General features: G+C 36.7%; 1 pseudogene; it reads left to right on the forward strand.

Moving 5' to 3' along the window:
- Nucleotides 1-16094: 16094 nt before the first annotated feature.
- LOC135276956 (histone-lysine N-methyltransferase SETMAR-like) lies at nt 16095-17119 on the forward strand (annotated as a pseudogene).
- Nucleotides 17120-25448: the final 8329 nt, after the last annotated feature.

Below are 25448 nucleotides of genomic sequence, written 5' to 3' on the forward strand. Positions count from 1 at the left end.
TTGCTATTAAAGCCAGATTTATTTAGAGGAAATATATGACAAGTATCGTTATTTTCTTTAATAGCAATCTCAGGATATCTCACCCATGAAAAAAAGTTATGATGTCATTTTCATGACTTCCAAAGGTTTATTAACAAACAGCTCTCTCAGATCTGATCCTACTGACTACTGATTCTAAATGCAGGCCAATGAGGAAAGGTAAAGAAGACAGCCTGTTCTACTGAGAGAGACAACCTACAGTAAGACAAAAATAAACTGCAAGCTAAAGTGACCCCATCCCTGCAAAGGTCTAAATTCACTCTCCACAAGAAGAAGCATCTACAGACACTGGAGGAGTTCACAATAGGGAACCCTGTGCAAGAACAGCAGGAAATTCCATTAAGTGGTCTTCACGTTTTTCCCACAACTCCAGACCTACCACAAGTTCAAGGTTAAGAACGTAAGCAGAGAGCGAGGGGATATTTTCTTTGCTCTGATCCCATTGTTGGGCGAGCTTTGAAAACTCACAAGCTTTCTGGGCCTTGTTCTCCCCTTCTATGAAATGACTGCCTTGGATTAGAGAATCTAAGGTTAATTTCAGTGTCACAGTAAGGGAGAATTCAATTATCTGACTCATATTTACCAACTACATTGGCTTCGACATTGTCAAACCAGCCATTTATGTGTGTGTGTGTGTGTGTGTGTATATATATATATATTGCACTTTACGTTCTGGGGTACATGTGCAGAACATGCAGGATTGCTGCATAGGTACATACATGGCAATGTGGTTTGCTCCCTCCATCCCCCTATCACCTATATCTGGCATTTTCCCCATGTTATCCCTCCCCAACCTCCCTACTCCCTGCTGTCCCTCCCCTATTTCCCCCCAACAGACCCCAGTGTGTGATGCTGCCCTCCCTGTGTCCATGTGTTCTCATTGTTCAACACCTGCATATGAGTGAGAAGATGAGGTGTTTGATTTTCTGTTCTTGTGTCAGTTGGCTGAGAATGATGGTTTCTAGATTCATCCATGTCCCTACAAAGGACACCAACTCATCGCTTTTTATGGCTGTGTAGTATTCCATGGTGTATATGTGCCACATTTTCCTTGTCCAGTCTATCATCAATGGGCATTTGGGTTGGTTCCAGGTCTTTGCTATAGTTAACAGTGCCACAATGAACATATGTGTGCATGTGTCTTTATAATAGAATGATTTATAATCCTTTGGATATATACCCAGTAACGGGATTGCTGAGTCAAATGGAATTTCTATTTCTAGGTCCTTGAGGAATCGCCACACTGTCTTCCACAATGGTTGAACTAATTTACACTCCCACCAACAGTGTAAAAGTGTTCCTATTTCTCCACATCCTAACCAGCATCTGTTGTTTCCAGATTTTTGAATGATTGCCATTCTAACTGGCATGAGATGGTATCTCAATGTGGTTTTGATTTGCATTTCTCTAACGACCAGTGATGATGAGCATTTTTTCATATGTTTGTTGACCTCATGTATGTCTTCTTTTGAAAAGTGTCTGTTCATATTCTTTGCCCACTTTTGAATGGGTTTGTTTGTATTTTTCTTGTAAATCTGCTTTAGTTATTTCTAGATTCTGGATATTAGCCCTTTGTCACATGGGTAGATTGCAAAAATTTTTTCCCATTCTGTTGGTTGCCAGGTCACTCTAATGATTGTTTCTTTTGCTGTGCAGAAGCTCTGGTGTTTAATTAGATCCCATTAGTCTATTTTGGCTTTTGTTGCCAATGCTTTTGGTGTTTTAGTCATAGAGTCCCTGCCTATGTCTAGGTCCTGAATGGTTTTGCCTAGGTTTTTTTCTAGGGTTTTTATGGTGTTAGGTCTTATGTTCAAGTCTTTAATCCATCTGAAGTTAATTTTAGTGCAAGGTGTCAGGAAGGGGTCCAATTTCTGCTTGCTGCACATGGCTAGCCAGTTTTCCCAACACCATTTATTAAAGAGGGAATCCTTTCCCCATTGCTTTTGTCAGGTTTGTCAAAGATCAGATAATTGTAGATGTGTGGCATTGCCTCTGAGGCCTCTGTTCTGTTCCGTTGGTCTGTATCTCTGTTTTGGTACCAGTACCATGCTGTTTTGATTACTGTAGCCTTGTAGTATAGTTTGAAGTCAGGTAGCGTGATGTGATGCCTCCAGCTTTGTTCTTTTTGCTTGGAATTGTCTTGGCTACGCAGGCTCTCTTTTGGTATCATATGAAGTTTAAGGTGTTTTTTTTTCCAGTTCTGTGAAGAGGGTCATAGGTAGCTTGATGGGGATAGCATTGAATCTATAAATTACTTTGGGCAATATGGCCATTTTCACAATATTTGTTCTTCCTAACCGTGTGCATGGAATGTTTTTCCATCTGTTTGTGTCCTCTCTCATTTCCTTGAGCAGTGGTTTGTAGTTCTCCTTGAAGAGGTCCTTTACACCCATTGTTAGTTGTATTCCCAGGTATTTTATTCTCTTTGTGGCATTTGTGAATGGCAGTTAATTCTTGATTTGGCTCTCTTTAAGTCTGTTATTGGTGTATAGGAATGCTTGTGATTTCTGCACTTGATTTTGTGTCCTAAGACTTTGCTGAAGTTGCTTATCAGTTTCAGGAGATTTTGAACTGAGATGATGGTGTTTTCTAAAGATACAATCATGTCATCTTCAGATAGAGACAATTTGACTTCTTCCTTTCCTAATTGAATACACTTTATTTCTTTCTCTTGCCTGATTTCTCTGGCTAGAACTTCTAATACTATATTGAGTAAGAGTGGTGAGAGAGGGCATCCTTGTCTAGTGCCAGATTTCAAAGGGAATGCTTCCAGTTTTTGCCCACTTAGTATGATATTGGCTGTGGGTCTGTCATAAATAGCTTTTAATATTTTGAGATATGTCCCATCGATACCTAGTTCATTGAGAGTTTTTAGCATAAAGGGCTGTTGAATTTTGTCTAAGACCTTCTCTGCATCTATGGAGATAATCATGTGGTTTTTGTCTTTGGTTCTGTTTATGTGGTGAATTACGTTTATAGACTTGTGTATGTTGAACCAGCCTTGCATCTCCGGGATGAAGCCTACTTGATCGTGATGGATAAGCTTTTTGATGTGCTGTTGCAGTCGGTTTGCCAGTATTTTATTGAAGATTTTTGCATCTATGTTCATCATTGGTAATGGCCTGAAATTTTCTTTTTTGGTTGAGTCTCTGCTGGGCTTTTGTTATCAGGATGATGTTGGTCTTATAAAATGATTTGGGAAGGATTCTCTCTTTTTGGATTGTTTGGACATAGTTTCAGAAGGAGTGGTACCAGCTCCTCTTTGTATGTCTGGTAGAATTCGGCTGTGAACTCATCTGGACCTGGGCTTTTTTTGGTTGGTAGGCTATTAATTGCTGCCTCAACTTTAGCCCTTGTTATTGATCTATTGAAGGTTTTGACTTCTTCCTGTTTTAGGCTTGGAGAGTGCAAGTGTCCAGGAATTTATCCATTTCTTCCAGGTTTACTGGTTATGTGCATAGAGTTGTTTGTAGTAATCTCTGATAGTAGTTTTTCTGTGGAGTCAGTGGTGATATCCCCTGTATCATTTTTTACTGCATCTATTTGATTCTTCTTTTTATTAATGTGGCTAATGTTCTATTTTGTTGACCTTTTCAAAAACCCAGCTCCTGGATTTATTGATTTTTTAAAGTGTTTTTTTGTGTCTCTATCTCCTTCAGTTCTGCTCTGATCTTATTTATTTCTTGTCTTCTGCTACCTGGTGAGTTTTTTGATCTTGCTCCTCTAGCTCTTTCAATTTTGATGGTAGGGTGTCAATTTCAGATATTTTATTGCTTCTCATGTGGGCATTTATTGCTATAAATTTCCCTCTAGACACTGCTTTAAATGTGTCCCAGAGATTCTGGTACATTGTGTCTTCATTCTCATTGGTTTGAAAGAAAATCTTTATTTCTGCCTTCGTTTCATTGCTTATCCAGTCAACATTCAAGAGCCAGTTGTTCGGTTTCCATGAAGTTGTGCGGTTCTGAGTTAGTTTCTTAATCCTGAGTTCTAATTTGATTGCACTGTGGTCTGAGAGACTGTTATGATTTCTGTTCTTCTGCATTTGCTGAGGAGTGATTTACTTTCAGTTATGTGGTCAATTTTAGAGTAGGTGTGATGTGGTGCTGAGAAGAATGTATATTCTGTGGATTTGGGGTGGAGAGTTCTGTAGGTGTCTATTAGGTTTGTGTGATCTAGATCTGAGTTCAAGTTCTGGATATATTTGTTAATTTTCTGTCTCATTGATTTGTCTAATATTAACAGTGGAGTGTTAAAGTCTCCCACTATTATCGTGTGGGAGTCTAAGTCTCTTTGTAGGTTGTTAAGAACTTGCTTTATGTATCTGGGTGCTCCTGTATTGGGCGTGTATATATTTAGGATCATTAGCTCTTCTTGTTGCATTGATCCTTTTACCATTATGTAATGCCCTTCTTTGTCTCTTTTGATCTTTGTTGGTTTATAGTCTATATTATTGGAGACTAGGATTGCAACTCCCGCTTTTTTTTGCTCTCCATTTGCTTGGTAAATCTTCCTCCATGCCTTTATTTTGAGCCTATGTGTGTCCTTGCACGTGAGATGGGTTTCCTGGATACAGCACACTGATGGGTTTTGACTTTTTATCCAATTTGCCAGTCTGCGTCTTTTGATTGGGGCATTTAGCCCATTTACGTTTAAGGTTAACATTGGTATGTGTGAATTTGATCCTGCCATTTTGATGCTAGCTGGTTGTTTTGCCTGTTAGTTGATGCAGTTTCTTCATTGTGTCAATGGTCTTTACCATTTGGTATGTTTTTGCAGCGGCTGGTACTGGTTGTTCCTTTCTATGTTTAGTGCTTCTTCAGGAGCTCTTGTAAGGCAGGTCTGGTGGTGACAAAATCTCTCAGCAATTGCTTGTTCGTAAAGGGTTTTACTTCTCCTTCATTTATCAAGCTTAGTTTGGCTGGATATAAAATTCTAGGTTGAAAGTTCTTTTCTTTAACGATGTTGAATATTGGACCCCACTCTTCTGGTTTGCAGGGTTTCTGCTTAGAAATCTGTGGTGAGTCTGATGGGCTTCCCTTTGTGGGTAACCTGACCTTTCTCTCTGTCTGCCCTTAGCATTTTTTCCTTCATTTCAACCCTGGTGAATCTGACGATTATGAGCCTTGGGGGTTGTTCTTCTTGAGGAGTATCTTTGTGGTATTCTCTGTATTTCCAGGACTTGAATAGTGGCCTGCCTTGCTAGGTTGGGGAAGTTCTCCCGGATAATATCCTGAAAAGTGTTTTCCAGCTTGGATTCATTCTCTCCATCACATTCAGGTACACCTATCAAATGTAGATTAGGTCTTTTCACGTAATCCCATATTTTTGGAGGCTTTGTTCATTTCTTTTCACTCTTTTTTCTCTAATCTTGCCTTCTCATTTTATTTCATTGAGTTGACCTTCAATCTCTGATATCCTTTCTTCTGTTTGGTCAATTCAGTTATTGAAACTTGTGTATGCTTCACGAAGTTCTCATGTTGTGTTTTTCAGCTCCATCAGGTCATTTATAGTCTTCTCTAAGCTGTTTATTCTCGTTAGCATTTCATCAAACCTTTTCTCAATGTTCTTAGTTTCTTTGCATTCAGTTAGAACATGTTCTTTCAGCTCAGAGAAGTTTGTTATTAGCCACCCTCTGAAGCCTGTTTCTGTCAATTCATCAGACTCATTCTCCATCCAGCTTTGTTCCCTTGCTGGTGAGGAGTTGTGATCCCTTGGAGGAGGAGAGGTGTTCTGTTTTTGAGTGTTTTCATCCTTTTTGCACTGGTTTCTTCCCATCTTTGTGGATTTATCTACCTGTGGTCTTTGTAGTTGGTGACTTTTGGATGGGTTCTCTGAGTGGACATCCTTTTTGTTGATATTGAAGTTATTTCCTTCTGTTTTTTTAGTTTTCCTTCTAACAGGCCCCTCTGCTGCAGGACTGCTGGAGGTACACTCCAGACCCTGCTTGCCTGGAGATCACCTGCAGTGGAACCAGCCATTTTTATATTTCTTCAATACTTCTTTCAAAGTTCAGTTCAAACCCTTATTGTTTAGTTAACACTTTCATACATAAAATCACATAATCCATAACAATTTCTTCAATACATCATTAAAAAGCTTCCAGTTAGCTTTATGAAAATTATACAAATTTATGCACATTTAAATTTAGTTTAAAAAATTGTAAAGAAAATCTGGAAATATAGACATGAATATTAATGATAGTTATCCTGGGCAATGATGAATACTGGTAATTTGTACATTCTTCATTGTATACATCTATATTTTCTAAAATGTTCACAATTAACATGTATTTTACATGTTATCAAGAAAAACAGTACATTTTAAAAGTTTGTTGTAAACAGTGTCACAAATCTTACTATCACCTAAATTCTCTCTTCTCAGAGCAATTGGTATTTTATATTTATCTGTACTATTATGATTAATGATACTATGAGAGTATTACTTGCAGTTATTTTTTATATTCATTTTTAAACAACTTTGTTGAGATATATTTCATGTATTTATATAATTCATCCATTTTAAATGCACGATTCAATGATTTTTACTACATTTATCAAATGGTGCAATCATCACCAAAAATCAGTTCTAGAACATTCTATCTTCCCAACAGGATGTCTCATGACCATTTACAGTTAATATCTTTTTCCAGCACAGGCTCAAGCAGCCACTATTCTATTTGCTTTTTCTGAACATTTCATGAATATGAAATCATAAAATATGATGATGTTGTCTGGGTGCTTTCAGTTCACATAATGTTTTTGAGATTCATCCTTAATATATAAGAGTTTATTCATTTTCATTTGTTAATAGTATGCCATTATATAGATATATGGCATTTTGTCTGTCCATTCACCTTCCAGATATAATTTTTATTACTATTCATTTTTAGCATTTTTACTTCTACTATAGTTCTCTCCTTCTTTCTCTCTCTGTTTTTATTATTTATCAACTTTGTTACTCTAGAGTACAATGTCAAGCTATGTTTCTTTTTTCTAGGCTGTTGGAGAACTGAGGCTTCCTGCCAATAGGTAGAACTAATCTGCCAGCCACATAAATGAGCCTTCTGGGAAATAGATCTTCCAGCCCTGGTTGATTTCCAGGTGGCATATATTCCCCCTTTATTTTGCATTTAGTGGGTATATATTTAGGGTTTGTTTTTACCTGAATATATTGCATGAGGCTTAGGTTTGGGGTATGCATGATCATATCACCCAAGTACTGAGCATAGTAGCCATCAGTTGGTTTTCTAACTGGTGCCCCCCTTTCCTCTCTTTTTCCCTCCCATCTCTAGCAGTCCTCAGTGTTTATTGTTGCCATATTTATGTCTATGGGTACCCAATGTTTAGCTTCTAAATGAGAACATGTGATATTCAGTTTTCTGTTCCTGCATTAAGTCACTTAGATTAATGGCCTCCAGCTACATCCATGTTGCTACGAAGGACATGGTTTTATTCTTTTTGTGACTGCATAACATGCTGTCAATGTACCATATTTTCTTGATCCAATCCACTATTGGTGGGTACCTAGATTGATTCCGTATCTTTGCTATTATGAATAATGCTGCAGTGAACATGCAAATGCATATGTCTTTTGGTAGAACAGTTTAATAATCTGCTTTCTTAAGGTAATAAGAAAATTTGTTGAAATTCCTGAAGAAGTTGGAAAAGAACAACTATGTGGGCATGAAAATCACCTGGGCAATTTATCTAAAATGCTAATTTTCAGACCTACTCATAAAGTTTCTTTATCAGACAATTTTGATGCATTTTTACAGCAATATCATGGACAATGGAATAGAATAGATAGTCCAAAAACAGAACAAAGTAATCACAGAACTTTAGTACATGGTAAAGATGATTTCTGAAACAATTAGGCCAAAGATGAACTATTAATAAATGGTGCTGGGCCAACTGGTTTACCATTTGAAAACAGCTAAGATTAAAACCCTATCTCACACCTTACATAAAAATAAACTACTACCAGATCAGGGAATCTACTATAAAAAAATGATATTATACAAGTACTAGAAATAAGCATGTATAAATTCTTTTATAATGTGACTATAATAAAAGTTTTTCTAATTATGACTAAAATATGGATGCAACAAAAAAATGCCCCAGATGGTTCTGTTGCAGGCTATCCCTAGAGGTGACACATAAAGATATCATAAAAACATGTAGCTGAGAAGTATATTTGCATACCATGTCTATTAGGCTTATGGGAAAAATCTAATTGAATTTTTATAATATGTGTTGTGTACTGTATTTGTACAAACTTTTTTTTAGTTCCCAAAAAGACAAGGCATCTCCTATTCATTATTTCACTCTTGACTAGACCACTTATTAAAATATCCTCATCTCAGCCAGGTGGAACTCAAAACAGGGCTTGTTCAACATTCGTCTTGGTCAGGTTTTGGTTATTCCTTCGAGTGTTTCCAATATCTCTGACAAATTTTCTCCTTCTTCCACACCATAAATGGCTTGTTTTATAGCCAAGAGGACCTTACAGAGAAGAAGAATGTCTTACCTCCTCTGAGAAAATGTCAGTCTCCAACAAAACATAAAACTTGTCACTTGAATTCATCAACCAGGTGTGAAAAAAATTACTTCTCCAATTCCAGTCAATATTTAGTAGAAGAAGGGAGGATAGCTTTTTACCTAAGTATTATTTTCAAAGCAGCAAATTGTACAGCTTCACATTTAATAATATAATTACAGTTTACAAATGTACTTGTAAGACTTGCCAGAATTCACTTGGTGAACCAGCAACATTACCACTTAAGCTTTCCTTAAAGGATAGACGTGTACTTAAAAGTGACTAGGGTTCCAAAATATTACAATCACCAGGGAATTTAATCCTGTATTTGTAAATCCCTTTTATGTCACAATCAACTGCTGAACCGCTGAATCAGTTTGCTACTCTTTAGTAGCTTCAGTTTATTTAGGGTGTTTCCACTATGACTCTCTAGGAAAACCTCTTATCTTGGATAAAAGCAAAGACATTTGTCATTGTCCCATTGGTCATTGTGAAGGAGAAAGCCTCTCAGAAGTAGTAGAGTCTATAAAATAAGCAATTTTTCATGGTGTGAGGTTAAATATACAACTTCTTTTTCTTTTCCTTATGGATAGCTGATTGCCTCAGTGAATAATTCACCCCATTCTCACTTATATACATTGACAGCTCTGTTATATATAGGACTTTATATGAATTCTTCTCTGTTCTTTTCATATTTTTCTCTTTGTTTATCCTTGTACCATACCACTTTGTCTAATTTAAATAGTTCTACAATAAATCTTGATATATTAAAGGGTAAGTCCTCACGCCACCCATCCACGCATACCTTACTTATATTCTTTAGAAGTCTCCTGGATATTCTTAACCCTTTGCTCTTTCATATAAAGTTTAGAAACAGCTTGTAAAGTTCTGCAAAATACCTTGCTGTGCTTTCATCAGAACAGTACAGGATCTATAGATTATTTAGACAAGACTTGATATCCTAAAAATATCAATACTTGCCTTCCACAAACATAGTATATTCTCTCCATAGTTTTTTTCTTTGTCTTTCAATAAAATTGTATACTTTTCTTCAAAAAGTCCCTTACTGAATTTAGATTTAATTCCAAGTATCCTATGATATAATTTATCATCCAGAATAGATAATATAGACAGAATGATTGATGGATAAAGAGATATAAATACACTTACATAGAATTACTATGATAAAAGTCACCTTTTGAATTTTATCTTTTATTTTCTGTTAATATATAGAAATGTCAATTACTTTATATATTAATTTGGCATCTAGCATCTTTCTTTGTTAAGCTGTTATTAATTCTAATCATTTTCCTATTGTTTCTTTCAGATTTTCCAGTAGACAATTACAGCATCTATGGACAATGATGTATTTGTTTATTCCTTTCCAATCTTTGTACGATTTTATTTTTCTTCTGTTGCCATGCTCACAGTTGATTTTTGCTTAGTGTTTGCCTAGTACATCTTCCATCCACTTTTTTAAACTTCCTATGCTCTTAAATTGTAATTATGTCATATGTAGGCAATATATTGCTATGTTCTTTTTTCTATACATATTTTTTGAGAGAGACTAGGTCTTGCTATGTTGTCCATGCAAATGCCTTGGCTCAAGCAATTCTCCCACCTCAGCCTTCTGAATAACTAGGACTACATACACATCACAACATGCCCAGCTCAGACTATTATTCTGGAATTGGCTAAAACCATTTATTTAATTACTAGTGTATTTAGATTCATTTTCTTATTTTATCTTATTTTGTGCTTTTTTTGTTTTCATTTCTCCCTTTCTTTTCTTACTTTCTTTACTATTAATTCTTCCCCATTGGATCTTTCTATTACTTTTTCTCTTTAGTGATTGCCCTAAAATATTAAATAAGGAAATTTAACTCAATATAATCAATATATTTATCCATGAGACCAAAACAATGCCTTAGAATTATTTGCCACTTATATCTCTTTTCATTTTCTTATTCAACATTTTATCTTATTTTTCTAACCTGTAAATTAGATATTTGTTTCTGTAGTAAATGTTTATTTAGATAAATGTGTACCATATTTTTGGCTTGCAGTTTTTTGCAAAAGAGCTTCTGTTTGAGATTTTGATTTTTCCAAAAATGAGTATCTTAGAATTTTTTTAATTGAAATTTATAAGTAATATATTTTATGTTTATTTTTTTCTTTGTCCTGGAGAGATGGGTTTATGGAATATTCAGTTTTAGATTGGCAGTAATTTTGTCTCAGAAAGTTGACAATATGATTCTATAGTTTCCATATTGTTGCTGTCAAAAGTCAGTTTGTAACCTTATTTTTGTCATTGTAAGGAGTTTCCCCTTTTTCCTTGGCTGCTTTTAATTTTCTTATCTTTGGTCTTACAGTTTTATAATATTGTGTCTAAGTATATGTTTTCTTCTATTTATTCTACTTGAGATTCATTGGGCTTCCTGGAACAGATAATTCATGCTTTACATCGATTCTGGAAAATAGTCATTATCTCTTCAAATATTGTGTGTTTTTTCCATTCTTCATGTTTTATTATTCTAGAAATCCATTTATAAGTATATTAAATATTTTTTCTTTAATCCTTTTCTTCTATCTTTTGTATCTTTTCCATCATTTTATCTGTGTCACTCACTTTTACATTCCAGTTTATTTTTCCTATAATACATGATATCGTTTAACATTTCATTAAGTTTACAGTTTCAATTATTATATATTTCAGTTGAATTCAGTTGAAATCTTTTGTCATTTTGACAGTCTCTTGTTCTCATTCTTACTCTTATGATACTCTGGCCTCCCTGATGGTAGCTTTTTCTCTCATCCATTTGGTGATTTGGGGCGTTAAATTCATGCTCCTAGGAACTTTGTAATAGGAAGTATTCATCTGATAGACATGATAAAATGTCCTTTTTTCCAGAGAATATATGAGTTTGCTAACACCAGATACTTGGGAGAAATGCCAATCTAAGGTCACCATAAATTTTAGATTTCTTTTTAAATTTTTTGAGTAACTATTGCCTAAGTGTTTTCCAAAACAGACATAAGACAACAAACAACAGATCCAATAAGCTCAGAGAACATCAAGCAAGATAAATACCAACACACACACACACACCCACATACTTATACACAAACACAATGCTAGGGAAATCATATTCAAACTGCTGAAAATCAAATATATAGAGAAAATATTGATGACAGCCAGAGGAAAAAGACACATTCTCTGCAGTGGAATTAAAGATAAGATTTCTTATCAGAAACCAAGCAAGCGAGAAGACAAGGGAATGGCATCTGTAAAGTGCTGAAACAAAAAACCTGTCTGATCAGAATTCCAAACCCAGAAAAAATATCTTTCAAAAGGGAAGAAGAAAGAAAAACTTTCTTAGACAAAAACTAATGGAATTCATTGTTAACAAAAATACTCTACTGTATAGGAAGTAATATAATAACAGTTAAAAACTTAGCTCTAAAGAAAGAAAAAGCACTTGAAATGGAATAAACAAAGGTAAAATAATTTTTTCCTATTTGTAATTGCTATAAGAAAAAACTAATGCAAAAATAGTGACAATGCATATCAAAAGCATAACATATGGCAATATTAGCATGTCTTTATTTCTTCATAATTAGGATAAATTGGGAATATAATGTTGTTTTTCATACATATGAAGTGGTATAATATTGGTTGAAGGTAGGCTCAGATTAATTAACATGCTGTAAACCCCAGGGCAAAAAATTTTTTTACATTACCAAAAAAAAATGTAGAAAGAGGTATAAATAATAAGTCAATAGAAGAGATAAAATCATAAAAATATTAATTTAAGAGAAAGAAAAAGGAAATTAAAAAACAGCATATGGAAAAATAGAAACAAGAAGACAGATTTTAATGCAATCATATTGGTAATCACTTTGAATATGGATGATCTAAACTTCTGGTTAAAAGAGAGACATTGTCAGACTGAGTATAAAAGCAAGATTCAACTTTATGCTGCTCCCAAGAAGGAATGGGCCTATCATGATTTAAAAAAGACAGGGAAATCATATGGGGTCATATAAGAAGCTGATCACTGATCCAAGCCTTTGGTATTTCTTCCTAACTTCTACAGATCTATATGTTCCACCCAAATTACGTAGGTAACAAGACAAAAGGGATCCCTAAGGGGATCTTGTCAAAAACTAAAAATAGTTAAGAAATTACTTTGACTCACATACCTTCCCTCTTCCATCATCTACAATTCAGTAGAATAGTACTAGGCATTTATTTCATTTCCCTTCAACAGAATTTATGTCAAAGTCTATAAATGGTTTATAAAAGATCTTAAAAAAAAACTTTTTGTGCTAACTTCTAAACCTTAAGGAATAGTCTATGAATAGCTGACACAAAAGAAATAAATTAGCAAAGACTTACAGACCTCATGTGAAAGAGTCACAGACAGACACTTGATCAATTCTGTCACATAAAATTAAAGAATTATTCGTTCAGTGGAATATAATCACAGTGATGCTTTTATAAATGAAGAAGATGGGTTCCACATTTCTTTGTCAGAAATAATAACGAGAGGTAGAAACCCTAAAATCCTAGTAAGAGACTTAAGGGGAATTAGAGTATAAAAATTATTAAGTACAAACTGAAGTAGCCAACTTAAAAATGTTTCCACCAACTTAAAAATACATGCGTGGGTATAAGGGTAGGGAAGTGAGGACCAAGATACTGAAGTTTCTGAGAGCTAAAGATAGGGGCTAATTTGCGTTCAGGAAGGAAATAATTAGAAAAAATAATTGCAAATACAACATACTATTCAGTTACATTGACTTATTTAAGAAAAGAAAAATGTCTGGTAGGAATGGCTTTTGAGTGATGCCTGGAGCAGCCTTACACCATTATAATATTTCTCATGCTTTATCTTAATAATTTAATTGCTCATGTCCCCTGCTAGTGTGTGAGATCTATCTCAGGATCTCAGGAGAGCTGTATCACTCATATTTCCCCAGTGTATCCCCTGACTTTGTTAAATGAAGGAGAAAACTTGCAGGATGGGAAAGACGTATCACGTATCACATGCATTCTGCCTTCCTCATTATCCTCAAGTCACTCTAAAATAATTACATCAGAATAATCATCAAGGCCACTTAAGTAAAACTGGTATGAGACACTCACTGCTTCAAATAACCCTTAAAAAATACTCAGCCTCAAGTTCTTCATCCTATGATTAAAATTCTTTTAACAAACAAAAAATAAATAAAAAATAAAACTTCAAGCACTGGTGCATTTTGGTAGATAATCAGTCAATCAACCAGTGAAGATAAAGAACATCTCTCTGTATTAGTCAGGTTTTTGTTGTAATCATGCTGCATAACAAATAACCCAATGAACTCAGTGGTTCATAACAAACCTTTCTTTTGTTTCACTCTAATATCTATAGGATGGTGGGGGCTAATCTGATCTCATCTCAGATTCGCTGTATTTAGCTTTGGCTGCCAGCTGGGTTTAAGTTTTCACCTCATGGTTAACCAGCATATACATAGAGCAGGTTCTCTTCATAGAGGATGAAAGAAGTGGAAGAGGTCAAACCAAGTATTGTAAGCCATTTTTATGCTAGGCTTACATCATATTGACTCCCATTCCTTTAGTAAAAACAAGTCATATGGCCAAGCCCTGTAACAAAGGAGTGAAGAAATAGACTCCACATATTCTAGAGGGAAATAGTACAATGTCCCATGGCATAGGGACTGAGCACGTAATTCCATAACTGACAGGTAGTGAAGATTGAGAACAATACTCAGTGCATTACTCAGAACTTCCCTGTTTTCGTAAGAAGGGAAAGAGGAGAATAAAATGCTGCAGTTTATCTAAGGATAGTTATCCTCAAACAATGCAAAGCTGCACATTTTGAAGAAATAGTTCACAAACACAATATTTTAACCTAAGACAGACTCTCCTTTCTTTCCCTAGCATAAATACTAGTCACGTATGCCCTAACGTCCTTCTTCCAGTTCCTTAAACATAGCATGCTTTTGGACATGTTAAGACCGACCTTTGCTAGAAACATTCCTACATTTACTCTTTCCTAACTAATCCCTCATTTCCGCTGAAATGCTGCCTTTTCCCACCACATATTCACCATCTCCAACTTAAGTAAGAACACCATTATAATCTTTTGCAGGAGCTTTTTCCTACTATATTATGCTCATCTCAATTTGCAATTGTGTGGTTTTGTTTTAATGCCTTCCTTTTTGTGAGCCACATGAGGGCTGGACCACAACCATGTTTCCACCTTTAGCAAACATTAACCTTAAAAGAAGATAGACAAGCCAGGCACAGTGGCTCACGCCTGTAATCCCAGCACTTTGGGGGGCTGAAGCGGGCGGATCACGAGGTCAAGAGATTGAGACCATCCTGGCCAATACGGTGAAACCCCATCTGTACTAAAACTACAAAAATTAACTGAGAGTGGTGGTGCGTGCCTGTAGTCCCAGCTACGTGGGAGGCTGAGAAAGGAGAATCACTTGAACCTGAGAGGTGAAAGTTGCAGTGAGCCAAGAACACACCACTGCACTCCAGCCTGAAGACATAGTGAGGCTCCATCTCAAAAAAAAAAAAAAAAAAAGAGAGAGAATAGACAATAAATATTTGTTGACTCAGAAAATGGACAATTTATTTTCAAATGGCAATTTTTGTTACCAAGTTAAATTTGAATTTCAATCACACATGCTAAAGCAAACATCTTCCTCGAACTAAAATGACAACCACATATTGTAAAATATGCTGACTTAGAGATCCTTTAGCATCGCACTGTCCAATATGGTAGCCACTGGTAATGAGAGGATATTTCAATTTGCATTTAAGTTAAATGTAAAATCCAGTTCCTTAGTTGCACTAGACACATTTCCAGTGCTCAAAAGCCACATGGGACTAGTGGTGACCATATTTGACCACATAGACAAATAATATTTCCATCACTGCAGAAAGTTCTTTTGGACAGTTATCCCATTCTGTTGGAATGCTTTGGAGGAATCATTCAAATATATAATCAAATTGTCTTTCGTTAAGGTGTTCTAAAACAGTGTGAAGCTTCCCAAAACATCTTATTTGTAAAAATCTGTTTATAAACCTTGAGGGTCTGACTCATCATATCCAAAGGACTCTTGCCTGGCACACAACTCCTTAAGGAGTATTTGTAATTAAACCAAATAATACTACATTTCCAAAAAGTATTTTCCAATCATGCTGACAACAACGATGTTCTAGTTTACTGAATCTAACTGATCATCTGCCATTACTAAAATCAGCTCAGCCAGGTTTGCAAACCACAGAGTTACCTGTGATTCTGTCTCCCCTTTTTTGCCCATTATATTAGGTTGGTGCAAAAGTAATTGCAGTTTTTGCATTGTTGAAATTTGCCATTTGATATTGGAATACATTCTTAAATGTGGCTATGTTATATATCATTTTAATGGGCATTTCTCGCTTTATGGTTTTTTGTGGATGACATTACTTGCTGTTTATTTTATATGTATTTTAGACTATGGAAATGATGTTAGACAAAAGACAAATTTGAAAGATTTTCTTATTCAAGTTCAAAATGGGTCGTAAAGTAGAGGAGACAACTCACAACATCAGCAACACATTTGGCCCAGGAACTGCTAACAAGCGTACAGTACAGTGATGGTTCAAAAAGTTCTGCAAAGAAGAGAGCCTTGAAGATGAGAAGCATACTGGCCGGCCATCAGAAGTTGACAAGGACCAACTGAGAGCAATCATCAAAGCTGATCCTCTTACAACTACATGAGAAGTTGCTAAAGAACTCAACATCACCCAGTCTATGGTCATTCAGCATTTAAAGCAAATTGGAAAGGTGATAAAACTTGCTAAGTCAGTGCCTCATGAGCTAAGTGAAAAAATAAAAATAAAAAACAACCAACATAGTTTTGAAGTGTCGTCTTCTCTTCTATATAACAATGAACCTTTTCTTAATAGAAATTGTGACATGTGACGAAAAGCAGATTTTATAGGACAACCCACAACAACCAGCTTAGTGGTTGGACCTAGAAGTTGTTCCAAAGCACTTCCCAAAGCCAAACTTGCCCCAAAAACAGGCCATGGCCACTATTTGGTGGTCTGTTGCCAGTCTGATCCACTACAGCTTTCTGAATCCTGGCGAACCCATTACATCTGAGAAGTGTGCTCAGCAAATTCATGAGATGCACCAAAAACTGCAGCACCTGCAGCCAGCATTGATGGACAGGAAGGGCCCAGTTTTTCACAACAATGCCCAGCTGCACATCACACAACCAACACTTCAAAAGTTGAATAAGTTGGGCTACAAAGTTTTTCCTCATTGACCATATTCACCTGACCTCTTGCCAACCAACTACTACTTCAAGCATCTTAACAACTTTTTGCAAGGAAAACGCGCCCACAACAAGCAGAATGCAGAAAATGCTTTCCAAGAGTCATCAAATCCCAAAGCACAGATTTTTATGCTACAGAAACAAACTTATTTCTTGTTGGCAAAAATGTATTGATTGAAATGGTTCCTATTTTCTTTAATAAAGATGTGCTTGAGCCTAGTTATAATGATTTAAAATTCACAGTCCAAAACCATGATTACTTTTTCACCAACTTGGCCTTAACTCTGGCCTTAACTGTCTCCTTACTTCTGTGTGTCTTGTTTTTTCCATGTATGCCATAATATCTACAGGTCAAGCTCTTTTAAGCTCTTGTTTGGATGATTTGCAATTGATATTACTTCTAGACACTCCCCTGCCAGTCCATTCTGTAATCAGCTGTCAATTAAATAGAACTTTACTACATCACTTTCCTGCTCAAATAACTTTCAAAGACACTAATTAGCCAGCATTTAAGTCTCTTGACATTCTGTTCTCAACTTTTTACCTAATAATCCTAATAATATTCCCCCCACAACTCCCAAATTCTCCAGCCAGATTCACGTACTCACTCTCTCGCAAGCACACCAAGGCCATTTCAGCCTCAGCACATTTGGTCTCACCAATTCCCCCACTATTTGCTCCTTTTCTTCCTCTGTAACTTCCTCAAATGTCTCTAACTCTCATTGCCTCTCCTTTTAATAACTTTGAAAATGTGCTTCTTTATATTGTTCTTTCGGCTCCGAATCATGTACTGCTCCTGTCATCCCTTATATCATCATCATAAATACTGGAATCATTATAAATGGTTTTTTCACTTAAATAGATATGTTAATGTATCTTTTTCTCTCCTGAGATAAAATAAGCTCTTAAGCTTAGATATTTTGTATTATTTCCTTTATCCCCCAACAGAAGTTAGGACAACATAATACTACAGAGACAGAGACAGAGGGAGAAGGAGAGGAAGAAAGAAAGGGAAAGGGAGAGGAGAGAGAGAGGGGATGAGAAGAGAGAGACAGAGGGAAAGAGAAAGGGAGAGAAGAGAGAGAAGGGGAGAAGAAAATGTAGAAGAGGAGGCAGAGAGAAAGAGAAGGGAGTGGAAGACAAGGAGGAGGGGAGAGAGTCAGGGAGAGGGAGGGAGAAAGAAGGGAAGAACGGGGGAGAGAGAGAGAAGGGGGAAAGACCGGAGATGGGGGTACAGAGAAAGGCGAGAGAGAAAGGAAGGCAGTGGGGAGAGCGAAAGATAGGAAAGGGGAGAAAGAGAAGGGTACATGTGTATATATAGACACATATATATATATACATGTATACACACATATATTTAAGGAGTGCATATATTCATTATATGTGTATGTATTACATATACATATATGAGTGTGGGTATGCATATAAATCCACAATTAATGAATGAGTAAATGAAAAAGCCCTGTTTCATTCTCACAGGTTTGCCTTGACTTCTTAGCATGTGTCTTTAATTTTTATGGTAAACATTCAGGATATCATATAGGAAAATCACATATCATGCCAGAAACCACTTAACAACATGGGCTCAAAACTGCCATGCCAAGGCAATTACTTCTTTCAAAATGTCATCTTTGGTCTCTTCCTTTTTTTTCCTTACTACTTTTTTCATAGAACTATCACTCTTTCCTCATTTAAAAAGTGAAATCTTAAAATCCAAGCCCTGTGGTCTGAAACCAGTTTTATAAGAAATCTACATCTTTTGTCAATCAGATTGAGAAACAGTGCAAAAATGAAAGAGAGACTATATCAGTATTCAACTGTACATACATGGTAAAAAGAAAAATTGAAGCTCTGTGTTCACTTAATTCAAACAGAAGCTTTTACGTTAATGTATTGTACAGCTTAAAGAAAGAGATGACATCAAAATATATGAAATCATGTTAGGGTCACCCTTGGGCATCAATTAATCCCTTGAGTCACAATGTTGACATACCTCTTCTAAACTTTTCATTCTTAAGTTCTTTGGAGAAAAAAACACTACTGTCAATTCTCAAGCATTTATATTGGGGAAAAAACACAAAATTTCAATAACCCCAAGTAATAAATAAGCAACAATTATTTAAATTTGATATTAAAATATGTTCTAACATTTTTAATATGTGTGTGCCAAGCTTTTCAGGAATTCTATGTCAAATAAAACCCTGACACCAGATCATAAAGACCTCGAAAAGTTTAGAGGTTGTCCAAAATGTTTTTTTTGTTTGTTTTTTTTTTTGAGATGGAGTCTCACTCTGTCACTCAACACGTTTGAAGTGAAGTTGTTTGAACTATAAGGAGAGCTCTTTGGGCCTTTATTCAGAGCCTAATTACTTTTACTTTATTAATATTTGTGACTTGTTTGACAGTACATCAGAAGACAAATAAAAGCAAGAGAGAAAACAGAATAAAACTTTAAAGGCATATGTGGAATTCGAACAGACTAGCTCAAACAGATGTTTATTTGTTAATAGATCCCAAGAGCATCACTATTATGGCATGACATAAAAACTAAAATGTATAATGATTCTCTTGATTCAGGAAGAAAAGATTAAATTACATAAGTATGTTTCACTTAAAAAGACAAAGTAACAAAACATATATTTTAGAATGATTCCCATATATAATGGGTAAATTTTTTAAAGAGGTGTTTATACCTGAAGGTATTAAACCCCAAACTCCTTGGAATACTTGAATGCTATGAACAATGCCCTCTTTGAATGGGGAAACAGTTGAAATCTTTCTGCATCACAAGATCTCAGTTACCCACCATTATGATGGAATGACCAGTTCCAGAAAAGCATTTTTCCCCATTAATAAGATTTTAACTCCTTCAAGAAAACCACAATGCTACCCTTGGTGCTATGCGAGCTGTAAATGTAACTTTTTGGTCCCCAGCACCTCCCTCAGAAGTATAAGTCTGCCTTAAGAATTGCAGAGATAGAGGAGGCTTTTGGCCTCTGCAAGTCATTGGTCTCATTTTCCATCATGGATTTCCTGCTGAGTTGCTTGCCTATTTCATATCCCTTTCAATTTCCAAGTCTCCCACTGCCCTCTTGCCTCTGAGGCTGCCACCACTTAAATCTTGCCCACTCTTTTTCCTATTCCTTACTGATTACCCTAGGAACCCTAATTTAGTGAGGCACCCTATGTGACATTACTAAGCTCACAACAAATTATGATAATTCTCATTTTATGGATGAAGAAACAGACCCTTGGAGGTCAATTACAAGCCCATCTAGATAGAAAATTACAGAGTGCATGAGAATTTATTCCAAGCCTAAATGATTCCTAGAACACCAGGAGTCTTTGCCTCAACCTAACATTTCTTCCCTCACTTTACTCTGCCTCCCTGGGAGTAACCGGGAAGGTGTTTACTGTGGGCTGCCAAGGGAAACAGTAAGTGTGAACAAAATGGGGGAAGGGACAGCAAGAATGACAGAGAGATAACCATAGGTAGATGAGCTTTGATTTTCAAATAAGATATGAAAAGGTCTTTAATCACAAATATCTATACCTTAAACTGTCTAACACATGATGATTTAGTTTTTTATGCAAGAAATCTAGACCACCTTCTATACTCCTCTAGAAATGAGATTTTGTAGTCTGTGGGCCCAAAGAGGACCTCAGCTGAAGAAAAAATACATAGTGAAAATGTTTTCTGAAGGATCAGTTCTGTTTGAAGGTGTAACAAAAACACATTCCAGAAAGGTAAAATGATGACATCAGCTGGCCTTTCGCAATCTCCTATAGGATCGTTTCCAGCACTCTAACAGCTGTGTGTAGTCTTTATATTCTCAGAAAAAATTCTTTTAAAAGGTACTTTTCACAGTTTAGATCTCATATCCATGAAATATGACTTTTGAGTCACCTTAGAATATTAAACTTTTGATAAATGTTTATCATATTTATGCTTATAAATGGTTGTTAAACAAGAAAGAAGCTCACATGGGCAAATAAATATACTTTTTGTTAAGCACTCATTGTTCATAAAATTATAATAAATTGGTCCAAAGACACCTTCTTCAAATCAGTCAGGGAAACAACCAAAGGCAAAGGATTCCAGGGCAGCTCACTGAAGAAGAAATCCAAGTGACCAATGCAAATATGAAGATTATTCAGCCTCACCAGAAATCAGTTAAATAACAAATGTAAATACAAATGAAAACAGTGGTAAAATATCCTTTACACTCATCAAATTAACTAACTTCAAAAGCCAAAAGTCTGGAAGTATCAATTGTTGGTAAAAATAAGGTAAAATGAGACTTTTATACTACTGACATAGGGTGTAAATTAGTTCAATTACTTGAAAGAGTAATTTGACAATACCTAGTATATTTGAAGATATTCCTATCAATCAATCTATCAATCTAAGTTTATACCCTAAAAAATAATTCCTCACATGTGTGCACAGAAATATGTAAAGGATGTTTCTTACAAATTGTCATTATAGTAAAAATCATGGAAACAACTTACATATCACAGACAAACAGGTTAAGTAATTGTGGGTTATTCATAAATGAAATGTCATATAGCAGCTAAAATGGATGAACTAGAGTATAAGTACCAACACAGACACATATTATAAACTTTATAATGAATGAAACCCGTGTGTTGTAGATGATAACATCTATGCACATTTGAAACATATAAGATAACATTATAAATTATTTGTGGATTCATATAATTGTAAGAAAACTAGAAAAGAATGAATACAAATGAAGACCAATTTCAGGAGGGAAGAGAAGAAAGGAATAGTATGAATGTGCTGCAGTATCTACAGTATTTTATTATCTAAAAATAAAAAGATCTGAAACAAGAAAGAGATCTGACACAAACATGTCAAAACTTACCTCTGAAATCTGGGTAATAAGTACATGATACGGCCTATAATATTTTCTATATTGTTCTAGAGGTCTGAAACATTTCATAATTTATAATTTAAAATTGAAGCAACATATATATGTATTGCATATATGCATAATTAAAATTATAATATTTAAAAAGATACATGCATGGGATCGATCCAAGATGGCCACTTAAGAGGAAGTCGGGATTGCAGCTCCGAGAGAAGGCACAGAGGGTGAGTGGATGCCGCATTTCCAGACGGACTTTTACTGCCCACAGACCAGGAGATTCACAGGAGGAAAAGCCCCACGGGTCTCCAGCGCTGCTGGTTTGAGCGGCGTGGCCGCTCAGCCTACGCCCTGGAGCGGGGGGCAGTGGCTTCTTGCGCAGAGCGAGAGAGACAGAGTTCCCTCTGAGCCAGAAAGGGGAGCTGAAGCAGGGAGCCAAGCCAGGAGACCCCCGGGCAAGGGAGTGCCACGAATCTCAGAGCCGCTGCTTCGGCTGAAGCAGCGGCACACAGGGCAGCGGATTTTAATTGCGCGGAGAAGCTCCCCGCATTCCCAGCGCCGCTGGTTGGACCGGAGCAGCCGCTTGGCCTGCACGGGGGGCGGGGAGCAGTGGCTCCTTGAACAAAGTGAACGAGACTGTGTCCCCTCTGGGCCAGCAAGGGGAACTGTGGCAAGGAGGCAAGTCAAGAGATTACAGGACAAAGAGGGCCCCTCTGGAAACACGGCTGAACCCGGAACGGTCCAGCTCTGTGGGGGAGGGGCGTCCTCCATCGGGAAACACCCTGCAGTTCCCGGGGCAATTTTCCGTAACCAAGACAACCCGCCACTACAGAGACTCCGTCACTACAGGGGCGGGCCAGCATAGCGGAAGCAGTTCTAACTACACCCACAGGACTGCAGGGAAGCACACACGGAAGCTGGGCGGAGCCCACAGCAGCTCAGCGAAGCCTCTGCAGGCTGAGTGTGACTAGACTGCCACCTTGTGGGCAGGGAAAACGGTAGCAACACAGCTGAAAAACATAAAGTGCTAAACCCCTGGGCCAGAACACCTGGGGAGAAGCAAAGGGGGTTTATGAGTTCAGCTGCTGCAGACTTAAAATTACCAAAATCAGAAAGACAGCAACTACAAAGTCAATAGGCGGATAAATCCACAAAGATGGGAAGAAACCAGCGCAAAAAGGATGAAAACACCCAAAACCAGAACACCTCTCCCCCTACAAGGCAGCATAACTCCTCACCAGCACGGGAACAAGACTGGACGGAGAATGAGTGTGATGAAATGACAGAATCAGTTTTCAGAAAATGGATAATAAGAAACTTCTGTGAGCTAAAAGAACATGTTCTAACCCAATGCAAAGAAACTAAGAACCTTGAAAAAAGACTTGATGAAATGCTAACGAGAATGGACAACTTAGAGAGGAATATGAATGAATTGATGGAGCTGAAAAACACAACACGAGAACTTCGCGAAGCATGTACAAGTTTCAACAGCAGAATTGACCAAGCAGAAGAAAGGATATCAGAAGTTGAAGATCAACTCAATGAAATAAAACGAGAAGAGAAGATTAGAGAAAACAAGGTAAAAAGGAATGAACAGAGTCAACAAGAAATATGGGACTACGTGAAAAGACCTAATCTACGTTTGATAGGTGTACCTGAATGTGACGAAGAGAATGCATCCAAGCTGGAAAATACTCTTCAGGATATTATCCAGGAAAACTTCCCCAACCTAGCAAGGCAGGCCAATATTCAAGTCCAGGAAATACAGAGAACACCACAAAGATATTCCTCTAGAAGAGCAACCCCAAGGCACATAATCATCAGATTCACCAGGGTTGAAATGAAGGAGAAAATACTAAGGGCAGCCAGAGAGAAAGGTCGGGTTACCCACAAAGGGAAACCCATCAGACTCACAGCAGATCTCTCAGCTGAAACCCTACAGGCCAGAAGAGAGTGGGGGCCGATATTCAACATCCTTAAAGAAAAGAACTTTCAACCCAGAATTTCATATCCAGCCAAACTAAGCTTCATAAGTGAAGGAAAAATAAAATCCTTTGTGAACAAGCAAGTACTCACAGATTTCATCACCACCAGACCAGCTTTACAAGAGCTCCTGAAGGAGACACTACACATAGAAAAAAACAACCAGCACCAGCCACTCCAAAAACGCACGAAATGGTAAAGAGCAGCAACACAATGAAGAATCTCCATCAACCAATGGGCAAAACAGCCAGCTAGCATCAAAATGACAGGACCAAACTCACACATAACAATATTAACCCTAAATGTAAATGGACTAAATGCCCCAATCAAAAGACACAGACTGGCAAATTGGATAAAAAGCCAAAACCCATCAGTGTGCTGTATCCAGGAAACCCACCTCACATGCAAGGATACACAAAGGCTCAAAATAAAGGGATGGAGGAAGATTTACCAAGCAAATGGAGAGCAAAAAAAAGCAGGAGTTGCAATTCTCATCTCTGATAAAATAGACTTTAAAGCAACAAAGATCAAAAGAGACAAAGAAGGACATTACATAATGGTAAAAGGATCAATACAACAAGAAGAGCTAACGATCCTAAATATATATGCACCTAATACAGGAGTACCCAGATACATAAGGCAAGTTCTTAAAGACTTACAAAGAGACATAGACTCCCACACATTAATACTGGGAGACTTCAACACACCATTGTCAATATTAGACAGATCAACAAGACAGAAAATTAATAAGGATATCCAGGACTTGAACTCAGACCTGGAACAAGCAAACCTAATAGATATTTACAGAACTCTCCAGCCCAAATCCAGAGAATATACATTCTTCTCAGCACCACATCACACCTACTCTAAAATTGACCACATAATTGGAAGTAAATCACTCCTCAGCAAATGCAAAAGAACAGAAACCATAACAAACAGTCTCTCAGACCACAGTGCAATCAAGTTAGAACTCAGAATTCAGAAGCCAACCCAGAACCGCACATCCTCATGGAAATTGAACAACTTTCTCCTGAATGTTGACTGGATAAACACTGAAATGAAGGCAGAAATAAAGATGTTCTTCGAAACCAACGAGAATGAAGACACCACATACCAGAATCTCTGGGACACATTTAAAGCAGTCTCTAGAGGAAAATATATAGCAATAAGTGCCCACATGAGAAGAAAGGAGAGAACTAAAATTGACACCCTATCATCAAAATTGAAAGAGCTAGAGGAGCAAGATCAAAAAAACTCAAAACCTAGCAGAAGACAAGAAATAACTAAGATCAAAGCAGAAATGAAGGAGATAGAGACACGAAAAACCCTACAAAAAATCAATAAATCCAGGAGCTGGTTTTTTGAAAAGATCAACAAAATAGACAGACCACTAGCCAAACTAATAAAAAAGAAAAGAGAGAATAACCAAATAGATGCAATAAAAAATGATAAAGGGGATATCACCACAGATGCCACAGAAATTCAAACCATCATCAGAGATTATTACAAACAACTCTATGCACATAAATTAGAAAACCTGGAAGAAATGGATAAATTCCTGGACAGTAGTCTCCTCCCATGCCTAAACCAGGAAGAAGTCGAAACCCTGAATAGACCAATAACAAGGTCTGAAGTCGAAGCAGCAATTAAGAG

This window comes from Aotus nancymaae, unplaced genomic scaffold, assembly GCF_030222135.1.
Source record: "Aotus nancymaae isolate 86718 unplaced genomic scaffold, 86718_ANA_hifiasm-v0.15.2.pri h1tg000029l, whole genome shotgun sequence".
Lineage (NCBI taxonomy): Eukaryota > Metazoa > Chordata > Mammalia > Primates > Aotidae > Aotus > Aotus nancymaae.